This window comes from Oculina patagonica, chromosome 7, assembly GCF_052425735.1.
Source record: "Oculina patagonica isolate OP01 chromosome 7, crgOcupat, whole genome shotgun sequence".
In the NCBI taxonomy this organism is placed as follows: domain Eukaryota; kingdom Metazoa; phylum Cnidaria; class Anthozoa; order Scleractinia; family Oculinidae; genus Oculina; species Oculina patagonica.
The window spans coordinates 24,837,554-24,853,120 of record NC_135764.1 but is presented as its reverse complement, the minus strand read 5'-3'; the positions used below and the strand labels follow the sequence as shown (position 1 = coordinate 24,853,120).

Here is a 15,567-nt window from a genome sequence, read left to right as displayed (position 1 = left end):
GTGTCTTTATGGATTTTCGGAATTTCTCTGAGATTATTTATCCCAACTCCACCAAAATTTAAAATAACTGAGAATATTATAGATGTAGTTCTATTCGCCACCCCATCGCGAAATAGTTACTTGTGGTTTACGTAAATAATCGATCGTTAAATCCTTAAAATGAAAATAAAACGAACCCAACCATAGGGGGCCCCTAATTTATTTTTAGAAAGGTACTCAGCAACACATGCATAAAGTTGTGTTGAAATTAATGTAAGCAAATAATTTGACAGTTAGAAAATTAAAGTGATTAATAAGAGAAGGTTAAAATGTATATTTGCATGGACGATTCTGGAGAGAATTGTGTAAAAACATTGAAGTTCGATATCCCACAATCTCTTTTCTTAATATCCCGAATCCCTATAATTTTTCCCTGAAATATCCCGTATCCCTATAGTTTTTTCCCCAAATATCCCGTATCCCTAAAACCCCTAATGCGGCCTCACAAATTTCGCGTATTTCATGAGAGTGCAATGTTGACATGTTTACTCGATATTCACGCTAAACCCCTCAGAGAGTCAAAAGGCTCCGATATTTTTTGCAAGACTTGACAGGTACCTGAAGAAAGTTGTAATTAAATTGTTTGAACTGCTTGCGAGCTACCTGCTAGCTCTTAGCAACAGCCAATAAATTGAAGACGTGCCTTATGGAAATAAACACTTCCAGAATTGGACTTCCTCTTTGCGAAACCTCCCGAAAGTCGCCTCAAATAACCAGACCAAGGCGTCGATATCAGTTTTTTCCTGTTCAGCTGAAGTATTGCTTTTAAACAGCCCCGAATAATCGTTAACAAGCCAAATTGGACCGAAATCAGAACCATTTGGCGGAAAATTTAAGTCGAAAGTTCTTCAAGTCGAAAAGGTAAGCTGAACAACTGGCTGTGTGTTGGACAAAGTTGTAGTTACGAATCATAAACAGAACCCAGCCACACATAAACTTCTTTCCCAAACTCGAGGTATACACTAACTATTGTGGATAATGAACACATTGCCACATTAACGATAAAATTGAAGGTTATATGCTCTTATAACGAAAAGGACTAAAACACAGCTTAGAATTTAAAGTAACATTTGGTTGTAGACCATTTGAGGCTTTTCCAAATGTTCGAATGTACGTCATAGATTCCTACTGCAACGTTCAACCCTCTTGATTGGAAGGTTAACTTAAAAATTGTGGAATTCGATAACTTGAGAGTTATAGTGAGTAACAGCTACTTTCTATCCAACCTTCGATCCACTGTACAAATTTAAATATACGTCTACAAAAACAGTAATCATGTAACCTTTAATTATATTTGTGTATTCGCCGAGAGGATATCAAAAACCAATCATCTTTCGGCACCCCTATGTATTTTTTGCCGTCCGCACTCCTTAGCTTTAAGCAAGATTTTTGTCTAGTTATCTTTACCTCGACCTACACCGACTCAATTTTAGATCACGATGCAAATTAGAAACAATTTTATCATTACAGGAGTGTAATGATTGATTTAAAGTTCCTCTTTCCGTTCGGCGTCGATCGGTTTACGTTTCTAGGCAACAGGTGGACAATATTCAACCGAAACCCCCCCCCCGGGGGGGGGGGTACTTGGGTAAATTTTTGTTGGGTATGTGCCGCTGGCCTCTCAGAACCCCTACCCCATTATAAAATAGTCATATTCTATGGCCAATTATTGACCCCATCTTAGTCACTTTTGGGTAAATTTAGTTTTTACGACCCCAACTTAGTCACTTTCTGGGAGCTGTTTGTCAAATATTGAACAACAGCAATAAATACGGTAACATTTTTTTTCGGTGAATATTTCCGTTCATAAATCACAACTTGCCAGAATTTTCGTACTCTCAAAATCCCGGAAAAGTGTGACCCCATTCTAGTCACCATATAAGAAATGCTTGAAATGGCGATCCCATTATATTCAGTCCAGTCGTGAAAATGCGACCCCATCCAGCGGCATATCCCCATTAGCCCATTTATAGGAAGTGCCCCCCCGGGCGAAAACCACTAAAGACACCAGATAAAATACAGAATATTCTATTGAAAAAAAAAAAAATCACGTAATACATAGGAGGAGGAAAAGTGTAGCATCAATACATAAGTTCGCTTTAATAGAAAAACAGTGGAAGTGGAAGTTAAATTCGAAGCTGTATCGCAGTGTGGGTGGTACAGTCACTAGCAGGTACAAGAAAGTGACATCTTAAGCTTCGACGCTTGTATTTATTTTCCCCATTGTTTGTACAGCCCCGACTCTGTCAGGAATAGAAACTTAGAAAAAGATTCAAACATCCTTGTGTCATTTCCCCAGCAATGCAAGCTTCATGTACACCTTATATGAAAGTTTTAACTCCAATTTTTTTTTTATTGAAACAAAACAAACATCTACAATACTCACATTAACTAGTTACTTACAACAGTTTGATTTTAATTACATAGTTACATTATTTGTTAATAAATATTATTGATTAATAAAGAAAAAAATAAGCTACTGACATACATAAATGTACAAAATTCAGAGACAGCTATACACAAAGTAACCACAGCTTTGAAAAAGATGGGTCTAATATCGAGTTCCTTATATGGGTTTACAATATTTTGAGACCAATAAATTTTGTACCCCTACATAAGGCGGGTCCTCATCGAGTACACTTGTTATGACCACTTCCTTAGAAAGGTGTTTACGAATTTTAAAAGGTGGCAGACGTCTCGTTGAAGTGTTTGAAATTTTTTAAATTGGCTTATCAAGACAGACTTTTAATTATATGCAGTAAAAATAAACGCGTCAATCCCACGTTTCGTGTGATTGACTTTGTCACACAGTTTTGGCCACTCAGTTTTGTAGGTAGTCAAATTGAATGTGTAATAAATTAGTATTTTAATATCTATCAAATGCCAAATTTCCCTAAAATAACTAATACATTGTCAAAACAACAGATAGTTGCCAAACGGCTTTTGTCAGCAAGATTGAAAGTTAAAAAAATTCGCTTTCCGGTTTTTGCTGGACGTTATTATCAAGAATTGTATTCTATTCATTCACTGTAAGGAACCGAAAGTTCAACTTAAGAGAACATTTTATGAAAATATACACACCACCGAGCATCCTAAGTGTAGTTTTGGGTAAACCTCTCTACCTACAAAGGCAACCTTTTGACCCTTTAGAATTAGCTTACCGTTGATGAATAGAAAGTGTATGGATCTCCATATGTTGTATTGGCCTTGCTCTTTATTCAGTAGATGAAACTCTGACAAAGCGAGACTGATTTTGTCTCCTTAAATATTAATTCCGAGTAAAACGATTTCGCTAGAGAGAATGTTCTGAGGATGTCGCCGAGATCCTCTCATGTTCAGCATTTTTTTTCGACTGCAAATTAAATAACAAAAGTCACGTGCTTTATACATGGCTCTTTTCCGCCTTGTTTTGACAGCTGTCAATTGACCCTAACATGGATGTCCAATATTAAAGATGTAAGCAGGAGTTAACCTTAACGTTAACCTTTTTGTAGTCTATGGCCGCCATGTTGAGCGACATCGTCGTACGCTTAGCGCACGCGTCCGCGATCCATGCCGCCATCCATGATGGCCATGAACAATAAAACGCATGGTTCTCCTATTTCTTTCTCTGCATATTGGTTATGGCACTCCGTTCTGGGGAGCTCCGCTAAGAAACATTTTGCTGAAAGAAATTGTATTTTCCAAGCTGAAAATAACTTTCTTAACCAATAGTTTGTTTTTCAGGAAAACAAGAATAACTCATGTTTAGACTTATAAGCGTTCCTTGCAAACTTCCTTGCATTGTGATTCCACTTTTTTCTGGCGCCAAGTTAAATACTTAATAGTAATTTAACATAATACTTCTATAAAAGAAATTTAAGAAAGTGATAATTAATTTCGAGTTCCCGGAGTAGCATATCTAACACATTTATATGTATGCTAACTTGAACACTAGAATGTGCACTAGATAGACACGTAAACACCTCTGTAAGAACCTGACAAGTTGTTTTTTAATAATCCATAATCGAAATGATCACTGATCAAAAAAAGCTTTGTTCAATATATATATATATTTTTTCTTGTTAGTGATACAATAATTGTTTGGGCAAAAAATTAAAGTTTTATTTGGTTTAAACGCAGTTTTTCGTTTTAGATTTCTTATTTATTGTATCGCAATAAATTTGTCTTGCTTTTTCTTAATTAAAAGCATGTATTTGTTACTTTTCTGACTGAAATTTTGATGAATATAAAATATATGTTATTGTATTAGCTACATTGAATTGTATTGTGTTGTTATCACTTCACTTTAATTTTCATATCGCGTGTCATGTGCTACTTCCTAAGCTTTCAGTCAAGAAAGGAAAAAGCTGTTCCGAATACTGTAAATTAACACATTTGTAATGGCGTATTTTTGCAGCAGCTTTCACCGCCGTTATTTTCCGAAATATGCATGCAGCTGGCGTTAAATTCAATCAATCATCAAAGTTATAAAACCTTTTAATATAAAAACCACCTTTGACAAAAGTTGTGCGGAACACAATAACTTAGTTTATAGCTTGACACATTTGTAACGTAAACACGTTTTCGTTGGAGCTTTTCCACCTTTTTCCTGTCCAAAATAAATTAATAATGGCAAAATCACTGATTGCAGAATACATTGACTTAATTTATAGATTTTGTTACGAAAAAGCGTTTTCCTAAGTGCTAAAGTCCGCCTTTTGAGTGTGTGGCTGTCGTCAAAATCAATTAATAATGAGTAATGTACTAGAAAACACTCATGGATAGTGATGTACAGAATAAATTAACAAGGTTTATAAACACACCTTTATGTTGAAAACATGTTTGTTAAATTTCCCTCTCTGTAGTATTTTTCCCAAAGTTTTCTTGGCTTCGCCTCAGTGGGCAGATCAGTGGTGGACATCTTGAATTTGTTGGTGTTCCTTTTTAAGAGAAGATTTTAAAAATAACCGAAGAGATTCTCGCCTATTCCTTGATAATAAGTGATGTTTTTCATTTGATCTCAAAGGTGAGTTAAATTTTGAGCTTATAGTTTAATTGAAAGTGAAGTAAATATATAAAATATATCTACTTAAATTATTAGAACCGTATTCTTGATCATTCGTAAATTCGTTTCGTCAGAAGGCATGAAACAGACGATTGCAGAATATTTACATCACAGCCAAAATTTTAAACTTTTAAATTTTTTTAAAGCCCTTGTACTTAAAAATACTCTGCATGTAATTTTTTGGATTAATTTATTATAAACTTTGTGTACAACAACAATTCAGTTTTCTCAGTTAAGTTTGGCAGCATTTTTCCTGTGATCTTCCATGAAAGGATCTGGCGATTGTTTTTCTGGCTATCAATCTGTGACGGATCGATGATTTTTCTACGAGTTCTCATTCAAATACATTGACATTATTAAAAATCTATTGTCTGCAGCAAAGATACAGTTTAAAAGCACATATAACACGACAGATGTTTTCTTTAAATGTCGCTTTAAAAAATATTCCTGAAAAATAACTTAAAAAAAGGTCCGTGTATGCCGTTCTGGCTAGTTCTCAAAAGATCTGCTATTAATTTTAAAGAAATTTCTAGAACAGTCTGCCGAACTCAGCTCAAATAAGTGCTTGATTTAAATAGAAAAAAATGGACGTTTACTATTTTCGTATTGAGGAACTCATTGTCTTGTTTATATTTAGCTCAATATGAGGTCCAAAAAAAGCGAACGTATATACATATCACATTCAGAAAAACCGCACTGCCTTTTTTTGCCACAGAATTCAACTGAATCACGGAAACATAACAGTTTTTGTTGTTTATCGAAAATCTTGTAATATGGAGAATAGCAGTATCGCTTTGGCGGTCCTGATTCCGGCCATCGAGTTCGGTTCGAATTCCGGTCACACTGAAAGGCATGCACAGTCTAACATGTTTTATTTATTTAAGGTATCACGGAATGAAAATTGGCGTTTTCGTACCAAGTGAAATTGTGTGCAAACCATCAGTGGTAACCCCAATAAAGTATATATTTTCTGAAAGCTTATTGAATAAAGATTGTAATTTTCGATTTTGTTTTGATCATATAGACCATAATAAGCAACGTCAGCATTTTGTTTGCAAATATGATGTTGCGCAACTTAAGGTTTATTTGAGAACACATTTACACGAGAGCCAAAACTTTTATGTGGAATTTGATCTACATATACTGGTCTAAAAAACGGTGTCTCAGATTTTTCTTTTCTTTCTCCATAATAATTTTTTATGAATTTTTAAACTTTAAAATGGCATTTTTAGGGCTTTTTTAGGATTAAAAATTCATAAAACATTAATTGAGCAAGAAAAGAAAAATCTGAGACACCGTTTTTTGCTTATTATGGTCTATATGAAGTAAACAAAAGCACAATTACAACCTTTATTCAATAAGCTTTCAGAAAATATATACTTTATTGGGGTTACCACTGATGGTTTGCACACAATTTCACTTGGAACGAATTCGAAAAGGCCAATTTTCCTTCCGTGATACCTTAAGAGGCAAATCTCGCCAAGAGAGCTTTGTTTCATGACCGGAAAAAGCCCCCCCCCCCCCCCTCCCAATTCAAAAGGAAAAAAGTCACAGCAGTCAAACGCAAAAGCTACCGTCACTTCAGGTCTTCGACGCCTCGAACTTTTCTAAGAATTTGACTCGAAATTGTGCAAACTTTTTTAAGAAATTGTTATAGAAATAGTGCGGTATAAGAAAATTTAGAAATTTAGCGTATAAACCTTAACTTTCCTGGGACGGCGTTATTTTTTTGGTTGAAAACGAAAGCTTTGGGAAAATTTAAGACTTTGCATGGATAATTTTGACGGGAATTGCGCACGCGCGTGGGGTTTGACCGCCGTGTAAAGTTCACGGTTCTATGAAAAGGCGGTCTTTGCTGATGTTTTTGTTTATATCTCGGATTTAGAAATTCAGGTTATTTCAGAACTGATGTAATAACAAGAAAAATATGCAAATTTCGTCATTATTTATTTGCTCCATCGAGTTATGGAGCACGCGGGAAGTTTGGAGAGCACAAAAGAAGCGTAAGAGTTGCCCGAGGCGATAGCCGAGGGCAACTCTAGCTTCTTGAGTTCCCAAACAATGCCGGTGAAATTGTGTATCAAAACCGGCCGCGGGAAAAAAAAACTGTGTTTATTGTGTGCAGTGTGAGAACATAAACTTAGCGGTCGAGCAATAAATTACACATGTACAAGTTTACACGATTGGAGCAGTTTGTGTCAAATGGCTGATAAATTGAATAAGTTTATACGGTGGCAGAGCGAAGGAAAAAAAAAAAGACGAAAACAGCAAATACTGCTGTTGATTCTGAGGTTAGTTTTCGCTGAATTAAAATTAAAAATGTTTACTCCCGAGTGAAAGAAAATTAAAACAAAACAACCTCGAATAGCCGAACAGATTCCAAGGGTTAAAAGAGTCAAAGAATTCGGTTCCATGCTTAGTTTTAGGTATTTTTGTGGACCGATGTTATTTGCAATTGATGTAAATAAACATTTTTTTTTTGTAAACGGTAGTTGAATGAAGCGCCCGATGAAGTAAGCTTAAACTTTTCCCGAGCGGCAAAATCACAACAGAGTCGTAGACGCATTGGTGTAACAGGTGTAATGCTTAAAACACGAAAACTTTCTTTGGTAGCTAGGTTTTAGTATCATCGAACTGTTGTCAAATGGCGGACGCGCGGAAAAGAACTGGTACTGAAGCATGAAAACGAGGCGTTTTAGGATAAACAACTTTCGTGTTACAAGGGGAAAAGGAAAAATTACAGGAGTTTTGAAGCTCTCCACCGTTAAATGGGGGTATTAGATCGCTTTCTAGGTTGATTTCGAGATAACCGAGTTCGAAATAAGTTCGCGGTCTAATATTTGTCGTTTTGTTTCGGGTTCTAAGCAAAACCCTGGGCTGCACATGGCTTGAAATACGGCGGGTCGCCAAACATTTTAAACCTCGGACTCCTCAAGAAAGCTCCGGTATCCAGACGAGTGTACACATTTTCTTAAGGATTTTGGTGAGTCATTGAAGAATATCGAAAATAAACACGCCAAAATGTATTGCCTTTGTAAGCATACATGTACGTTGTGAAAAAAATGCGTAACAATGATTTTTCGGGCCGGTTTCTTTATTTTTTTCTGGTGAAATAACCATACGTGATCACTATACATACCTGAAACGCATCAATAAAAAACGTGTTATTCTCAGTCGACTTTAATAGTAGGTTTTTTTGGACTTAGTAGGAGTAGATTTTTGCATTTTAGAAAAAAAATTGTATTCAAATAATTCAGACAGACTGAAGCGGCTACGGCTAATTCGATTAAAAATAAAACATCAGTTGGCTCCACGCAAAGGATTTACATTAAGTGAAGCGGACAGTAAATGTTCAACACAATCTTCAGTGCACAAGATCATCACAATGTTCCCCAAGTAATGAAGGAAAATAAGGCTATTAATTCTGTAAATTTAGTGAAATCTACTGGAATTCCTTCTGCAGCGTCGAACGACATGAAATTTAATCTCGAGAAGAAATTTATCACGTGCTAGGCAACTACGACGAAGGTCCAACTGATAGAACAAATATTCACGCTTTCGCTTCATTTTACAAGCTTTTACGCCTTCCGCATTAATTTATATAAAGCTGAGATTATTGGAGGCGATTTTTATTTATTTATCAAGTATTCTCAAATATAATGGTTTATTACAAAGAAGAAACATATCATAGCATTGGAATTCAATACCGGTAGTCTCCGTCTTTTTAATTAATTTGTCGACATTTCAACGATTTGCCTTAGCACAACAAAGGTATTTTGTGAAGTATAAAAAGAATTAAAAAGCGAAGGAATAATAGTAAATAAAAATTGCTTAAAGGATATGTGACCGGACAAGGTGTCTGAAGTTGAAGTTTGACTTGTCAAGTCCCCATAACGCAGCTGTTATTTCAAAGCCGGTCTTCGTGCTCTACTAAAGATCCACAAGGAGACAGAGTTAGCATTTTTCGTTTGCTTTCACAAAAGTGAAAAGAACGTACCTTGACAGCGTCTGGAAAAGAACATACCTTGACAGCGTCTGAAAATTAGTTTCGATATCGGTCCGTGTAAAATTTTACCGGCCAAAATGCAACAGTTGTCGAAGCTCCTTTTGAAAACAAAAACTTTAACTCTGTTTCCCTGCAGATCTACGGTCCCTTTCTGTTTGCAACACGGAAACAAGAATAATTACTAGACTGTAAACTCGTTAAGAATTCCTTAATCTCGAAAATTTGGAAGGAAAACGGTCTATTTCCCCGTTTAACAAACAAAAGCTTCAGAACTCGCGTAATTTTCACTCTATTCCCCTTGTAACACGAAAGTTGTTTATCCTAAAACGCCTCGTTTTCATGTCTCGTACCAGTTTTTTTTTCCGCGCGTCCGCCATTTGTGAAATCGGTGTATGGTTGGCCCATTCTTCCACGTTAGGGCCGTGAAAAAATGATTTTCGTCCTTTGAGACTCGCACGTTAGTTGTTGCTGTTTGAATGGAGAAAAGCACACAAACAACTTTGACGGCAAAATCGAATTTATTTTCTCTTTCGCTCTCCGTCTCGTAATAAGAAACAGCTTACCTTGTAGTTCGTATCCTTGGAAAAATATTGAAAGGATTCACTTTTCATATTCCGAAGATAATATGTCATCGCTTTCGCAAAACACAGCGCATGAGCTTTACTGATCAGTGAGATTTTCACTCGTCGATTACGTCATCAGCGTGCTCAATCGGGATTTTGAGCACGCTTACGTATACTGAATTTGATCGCGCGGCTCTGCTAGCTATGTTATAATACATACTATAAAACAAAGAACTGAAACACGGAACCAACAAACACAATTGTTCGCTTGAATACTTGTAAACAAGTTTAATTCACCGATTGTAAATCAGAATTTACACTTAGTTTAAGTAATAAAACGAAACAAAACAAACACTACGGAAAAGACAGATATCTAGTACCTTTGTTTAATCATTGGTGACTTCTGAGCAATTATGTAAATCCTCTTGAAATAAGTCTAGTAGCTCTGATCTGAAGAGAACTGAGTAATTTTTGGTCAATTGATCTGCCAGTGAGTTTCTTGTGACCCGTGCGATCTACAAAACCACCGTCCTTCGCACCAATTCTAATGCCTTGAGAACCATCTCTTGAAAATATTTTCGGTTCAAAAGCCTTGGTAGCCAATTTTTAAAATTCCAACTGTTTTAAATACCCCCGGACTTGACGTGATTTCTTTCGAAAGAACGAAAATTTCATTCAGCGAATGCCGCCCTGTTTTCTTGCCTAAATGGCAAAGTTGGCGTGGCTTAGTAACCAAGCCCTGAAATGTTATATTCACCTCCAAGCAAGGTGAATATAACGTCATAAACCAGAGCTTCTTGACCAATCCGAATGTCGCATTCTTATATTCACCTCTTGAAATTAGACTTATCAACAATAATCACTTCGCCTTCGGCGAATAATTGTTAATTATACACGTGGAATGTAAAATACCAAATTTAAAAAAAAGACGAAAAGAAAAGAAGAAAAGGAGGCAGCAATCTTGGTATTAAGACTGAAAAACTTTTGTCGATGGAGGGTTAGAAAGAAAATTGAATAGTAGTAGAAGAAATCCTAAAAGAGATAAGTTGAAGTCGCAGTTCACTTAAGACTATCCCATTTCAACTTGTATTTCTTGACAGTGTATATCTTATAAGAAAAACATCTTTCGAATTCTTGGCACTTTAGGAAGCTTTGTGAAAATATGTAAATTTGGCAGGGTTTTTCACTTTCGACGAATAGCTATGATGTCTGCCAATTAGAAGTGCATGGTATAGAAGTTTGTCCTCAGTAATGTTGACTTATCCCAGGCAGTTAAGCCGGCGCGGGTTTACACGAGCAATATTTATGTAGCAATTTTTATGTGACAACTTTTATTTGCTTGTGTATATGAAAAAAGTTGGTCAATTTTTATGTGACAAATATATTTGTTGACAAGTCGGCAAGTTTAGCTTTTATGTGAAAAATAAAAGTTGTCACATACAGAAATTGTTCGTGTAAATGACTTGTCACATAAAATGTGGCAAATATTGCGAAGGCATATGTGGTCCCCAATCTCCCACTGAACACTGTGCGCGCGTATGTCTGTGCGCATCTCTGCTGTTCAAGGTTTTTACTGGTTCACCAAACTTTGGACTGCTGACAAATAATTGTTGTGTCATCTACACGATCAAGTATATTTGTCAAACCAAATTAAAATTGTCACCCTTTCAAATTGCCCGTGTCAAACGGGCTTAATCGTAGTAGAGGTCAATGAAAAGTTCTGTGACTTTACCTGATGCTGCATTAACCAATATCGAGGAATATGCAAAATTAGTTATAATGCCAAGTTTGGAAGCAAACATTTCAAACTCTCCTTCAAACGATTAATTTAAAAGATGCAACGTTCATCAACGTTTGTAGAAATCGAATATGTTGCCACCCAGTCATATATATTCGACGGTTCTAACAATAAAAGTATAGTTCATACGTGTTTCCCTCTTATGGTATCTACACGTTTTTCAATTTAAATTAAATGTTCGATAAAAGTATGCTAATAAGAAGATCGGCGAAAAACACTACGCATAAAAATAGACTCATTAAGAGTTTGACCTAAAATAGCATCAAAATAGTTGAGACGTACTGTTCCAAATAAATTTCAACTTGTATTTTTATTTTCTATTCCGGCAGAAAGGCGATTAAATCTGTGTATTCCGTTACAAATATTGGTGCTATCAGAGGATAGACGCTAATTCTAAATATAACCTTTTAGTTTACGGTGCCTTAAACAATTATGCAAATCATGGACAGAAAAATCCTATCTTCTAATAAATGCAATAAAGTACCAAGGAAGATCACATGTACCGAAGGAAATAGATCAATAAAGGTGTGGAAAGAGTTGTTTCTTATCGAAGCACGTTTTTCGATGGAAAAGTACCCGGAATAAGGCTTTGACAGAATAGGACCACACACTCTAAATAGTAATAATTACGTTCCAAAATTATTGGAATTATCGAACATCGATTCCCGTTGGTCTACCGGCTTACTTCAGGCAGATAAATTTTTCAAAAACATATTTTCGTGCTTTGGTTAAGTAAGTGCGAGACTTGTCAATGAATTGTTTTAAGCTGTTAATATCCTTGATATTCACTATTTGCCGAAACAATTTAGATTTTGCAGGTGTTGTTTTGAAAAAAAGATTAAACATAAGGTGTTTGTGAATGCATTTCGAAAATTTATACTGAGACACAAGACTGACCATGTTAGATCCACTACTGTAATCAGTATCAGCTGGGGTGAAGAATACCTACCATGCAAGTCTCTGTAGACGATTAAGGTAAATTTCTACCTATTTTAAACCTCACTTTCAAGCATGTTTTTTATGTTCAAGCTGAATACCAAGACTTGAAAAACAACATTTAGGTAGTCAATTAACTCAAAACGAAAACAAAAAACATTCATATTTTTCACCCACGCTCAAGTTGAAAACGAAAAGCATTTAAGCACGCCTTTGCGACATTTTGATGCTTTTATCTCTTTTAAAGTCTTTTAGAGTACGTACCTCGCCTAGGAAACGCTACGACCGGGGTGCAGCTCGCTTGACTAGAAAACTTGAATGTGCGTGCAGCGTACTGCTGCCTCTCACTATAATTTTTTTGTTTACCGTTATTTGGAAAACCTTTTTGACATTTCCAAACGTATCAATCAATCAAAAAGTCAACTACCGCAGTTGCAATTTGTCGGCATGCGACGGCTTTGGCTGGATGGTACCTTTGTTGCTTTTTGATTGGTCAAGCAGTGGGAAATCTACAAAATATGTCAGAAGGATGTCAGAAATTAATTAAAACAGAATTATCGAGTAAACCTTTTATGTGTACCGCGTGTTTTCGACGCGGAACGGACGATGCGCACATGTACGCACAAAATTTTCCAGTTTTGAAGAACGCCTGTCTTTTATGCCAACGGAATCTAAAGATGACCTTGCCGATGAATAACAACCACTTCAAGTCGTTCAGTGTCATAATTTGATGGCTGGTATGTAAATTATTTCATTGAGTTCACAAATATATAAGTCTGTAAGGATGTTTTGATGGCCGAAAATAAATAAGTTCCTTTTGTGATACTGAAATCTTAAAAAAGTCGCTTCTGACACTGCAAATATTCGATGAGCTTATGTTGAGTCTAAACACGAGTATATGCAAGGTTTTTAATGACTTTTACTGAATCCTTACGAAATACATAGGGAAAATATCTCTATCATAACGAAATTCAAAATATAAAAGTCTCATACAAGATTTTTTTACTTGCGCGAGAAGAATTTTACGAATCACAAATGCATGTCATTTTAGCGTTGATTTATTATCGTTCAAAAGTTGAATTTCAGGTTTGAAAAGGGAGACTCTTCACGCGAAGGACTTAAAAAACGCATCACATATACACAAAATATTGTTGATGATTTATTACAGTTTAACACCTGAACACATTAAGTTTTATCACTAAAAGATTTTCAAATTGAGCTTTGCGGCTTAGTAAAAGTCGAACTTAAAACTTACGACCTTTTTTTTTAATGGAGAGAGTGGACTCAGTAGGACAATGACAGCTGAAATAACGAAAGCATCATAAGAACGTGCCTCAGAACAATTATCTCTTAGTAATTTCAATTTTCTGCGAGGTCTGTAAACACGATAACTGTCCAAGAAGTATTTGTTTACTTGGTTCACTTACAGTGAAGTATTTTACGTTATTGGAAACATCGTATTACGCATTAAAGCTAGAATATTAGTAAAAGTGGACTTCTTGCAATTCTGTATTATTTCAAACAAACTCAATCCACATATGCGTTATTGCAAAAGAAAGTGATGATTTCGCTTGAGGGCAAACTGCAACTACTATGTTTGCTGTGAAAATACTAAAATATTCACGACACTCTAACAGTGTTGGACCATGCAATTAGCTTTATTGGCTGCTAGAAAATTAATTTAAAGACTTTTTACTGATAAAGACAGCCTTCGTTCAAGTTATTTTCGTCTCTAAATCGGAAGGAACAAAGAACAGTGCAATTATAGGCACGCAACGCTTGCATGAGGCTACAGCATTTTTAAGTTAGCCAGACACCGTAGCGTCACGCTGGTGGCGTGTACAGAGATTTTTTTAACCTTTTAAATGATTTGATTTAAAAACTATCCAATGCCGTAAGACCCCATACTTGGCCCTTTGATTCGGTTCCATATAAAGAGAAATTGTAATCCTATCATTGCCATTATTTCTTAACTTGGGGGTACATCTGATGGGCAACCAGTTAAACATAATTAACCTCAAAAATTATATCTCTACCTGTGACAGAAATGCTGCTATAACTAAATAGGCTAAATCATAGAAATTCTCATTCTTAGGCCATTTTAACTTCAATAATATATAAAACAAATCACACTGCAGTGAAAAACGTGACAAGACAACGCATGTCGAAAAAAAAACTTTGATTTTAAGAACTTAACGTTTCATATGCTACAACTGCTGAAAACTGCTAAAAAGTTTAATAAGGTCTCATTTTGAAGCGTTGGTTCGCGTCTTTATAAGTATGAATAAAAAATTATGCGTGGTTTAATTTCACGTTCATAGCGTTGGTTAGTTTCAGGCGCCGAAACCTGTCCTGGCGAGTACAAATTTGACGCTACCTACTCCCCCAGTGTAGCTAAATTGTCATACCGACAATCTTCCGATTAGTCACGAGCTTTTCCGGTTAGCTTCGACCAAAGTCCCTTAGCGTAACCAAGAACAAAAGGACTATTGTTTAGTGCTTAATCCAAAAAGTTGAAACACAACAATAGACCATTTCTTGATACGATCCATCTTCAGAAGTGACCGTTAGTAAGATTACAATAAGATTTAAATGTAAAATATATCGGGCAGTGGGAGGAGCGGTTTTATAACCGAGGTCCTACAAATGACAATTAGAGTAAAAGAGACTAAATTATTTAGACTTGCAGGAAGCATTCCCCAAATTGTACCAATAATTGTTTCTTTTATCACCGGATTTATATCCTACCTATTATTCTTTTTATCATCCAAAGCCACCAATTATTTAATTTCGTGAAATAACTGTAAACTGTATTGCCTACTGTTCTCCGATCCATACCCCCACCGACTTCCAAAAAGTTATTTAATCAGATAGATTAAGACGTTGAAATACTGACTTTTACAAAGGTTTGTTTTTGTAATAGCTTTGTCTTTGTATTCTATTAATTTCCATAAAAACACTGGTTACACTCGAAATCGTCAGCCAGCACACACGGTGAAAAGATTTACAATGCCATATTAATCATGGAAGTGTACAACTAGGGCACTTTCCATTTTTCAGAACTGAATTCCGTTGTTAGTCAGCTTTTCCCTGTGAAATCAGTCAATGCACAAATATTATACACTGTTATGGTGGTTTGGGGTGAAAATCTCGTGAAAAAAGCCCATTTTATATTCAA

General features: G+C 35.7%; 1 protein-coding gene across 3 annotated transcripts in view; it reads left to right on the top strand.

Moving 5' to 3' along the window:
- The first annotated feature begins 4,873 nt into the window (after positions 1–4,873).
- Positions 4,874–15,567, top strand: part of LOC144660483 (gamma-aminobutyric acid receptor subunit beta-2-like) — a 36,477-nt gene continuing 25,783 nt past the window's right edge. Inside the window, exon 1 of one of the 3 annotated variants that reach the window (XM_078521125.1) lies at positions 4,874–5,047. The gene's annotated coding sequence lies outside the window, so the exon portion shown is untranslated. Of the gene's footprint in view, positions 5,048–12,391; positions 12,429–13,106; positions 13,127–15,567 lie in introns of those variants that run through there. The other 2 variants (XM_078521128.1, XM_078521126.1) reach the window with 2 other exon arrangements.